The sequence below is a fragment of the Lucilia cuprina genome, chromosome 3 (assembly GCF_022045245.1).
Source record: "Lucilia cuprina isolate Lc7/37 chromosome 3, ASM2204524v1, whole genome shotgun sequence".
Taxonomy (NCBI): domain Eukaryota; kingdom Metazoa; phylum Arthropoda; class Insecta; order Diptera; family Calliphoridae; genus Lucilia; species Lucilia cuprina.
In genome coordinates this window covers 20852902-20854920 of record NC_060951.1, presented here as the reverse complement: position 1 = coordinate 20854920, position 2019 = coordinate 20852902, and the positions used below count along the sequence as shown (strand labels likewise).

The window sequence follows — 2019 nt, the reverse complement described above, 5'->3', positions numbered from 1 at the left end:
TTTATATTTTTTATGTTCTTATCCACGTGTATACACAAAAAAGTACTTTCCGTGCAACTCTGAAAAAAGTTTGCCAAAAATCCCCCTGTTTGTTTTCTTCTTGTACGTTGAAAATTTTATTATAAATTCACCTCTCGAAGTTTGTGGATGTTTATAGAAAATCAGTAAAATTGATTGAATCATATTAAAATAAAATATTTCTTTTAGTTAATTCTTGTTAAAAATTTATCAAATTTTGTGTAAAAATTTAAAGATTAAATTAGTGTGCTAATAAGTATTTAAACAGATTGCTAAAACATAACAACCAGTGCTAATAAAGAGTTCCAAAAAATATAAAGAAATTAATGGTAAACAATGCAATTTCATATAGTACATGTAGTTTAAATTGCTCAAAATTTTAAACTAAATATTTGATTAAAATATGTTTAATTTTGTTCTAGTTAATATTTTACGTCCTTGTAACAAATATACAATCTTTTTTTAGTTTAGACAAAAGCATTTTGTAATTTTGTTTTTATTGCTACATTCTCGTTTATATACAATGTAGATACATATATGCATATGTAAACAAATACATTCACATGGATCCATGTACGTATGTTTTGTGTGAACTGCGCAGTTTACAAATAAAATTTCCCACAGAATAGTATTTAGCAGTGTTGACAACTAATATTAAAATGACTAGTATACATTTAATGAAATAATAATAAAACTAGACAACACTGAAAATGCCTTTTAAATAAAAATAACTGATTCCTATATATTTCCAGCATACATGGGAATTTTTCATTAAGCATTAAAATTTCATTACCATATATAAAAAAAATTGTAATGAAAAATATTTTAAGTACCATTTAATGAAAATTATATTTTTTTCATTATAACTTTTTTTGATAATGGTAATGAATTTGATAATGAATTTTCAAAAACAAATTTAATTAGTATTTATAATTGTCGAAAAATATATTAAGGAAAATTTTTCGAAGATTCGAGGTTTGAAAGCTTTTAAAACCAGTTTCCGTAGCCCAAATTGGCTGAAATTTTGCAGTCATAAGTACATCTGATGACAATACAATAATATGTTCGAATATTCAAAATTAAGTTCGAAATTTCGAAGTTATTTTCGAAATTTTTTTATGTTTTTAAATTAATCTCTGTGTCATAAAAACCTAAAAAAATTTCGAAAATTCGAACTCGTGTTTGAAAAATTTTTAAAGCTGTTAAAACTAGTTTTTCTAATCCGAATGTGCTGAAATTTGCCATACATGATTTCACCTAATGACAATACATCGGATATTCGAAATTAATTTCGAAATTAGAACTAATGTTCGAACATTTTTAAAATCCATTGAATAATGGTAATGAAAATTTATTTTTAAAAAATTACTAATGAAATCGTTTCATTAAAAACCATTACCATTAGACAAAATAATGCTAATGAATAAAAAATAATTATAATTTTTTTCAATTTAATGCTAATGAAATCGTCAATTAATTAATCGATATAATTAACTACTCCCATGTATGATTTCCAGCCGCTGAGTTCAAAAATTCTATTCAACCAAAGAACTAGATAGCGGAAACAGTACTATCTTATTAGGGCGATCAGGATATTTATACGACATCACTTACATTTTTCCAAGAAAAATAAAGGAAATACAAACGCTTAAAAAACTAGCGAAAAAGATATCATAATTTTATAGAAACACGATATCAAAAGAAAATTCTCTATACGAGAACAACAATCACTTATGATAGTTTTTATCATCTCTGTGATATATTTTTTTTGAATATGGTTGAAAAAACTGTATTACCTACATTTGTGTCAGCATTTTTTTAATATTTTTGTACCTATTTCATAAGCGTTTTTAGTAAAACTGAAAAAATAACGAAATACTGAAAAAATACAGAACACTAAATAAAATACAGAACACTTTCAAGTTTTTAAGCAAAGAATAATTTATTGAGAACTGGGCTCTAAAATAAAGTATTGTTCTGTAAATTTCAGAACTTGAGGTC

At 24.3% G+C, this 2019-nt stretch overlaps 1 protein-coding gene across 1 annotated transcript in view; it reads left to right on the top strand.

Moving 5' to 3' along the window:
* Positions 1–2019, top strand: part of LOC111683698 (kinesin-like protein Nod) — a 17060-nt gene that overhangs the window by 907 nt on the left and 14134 nt on the right. The gene's annotated exons all lie outside the window — the stretch shown is intronic.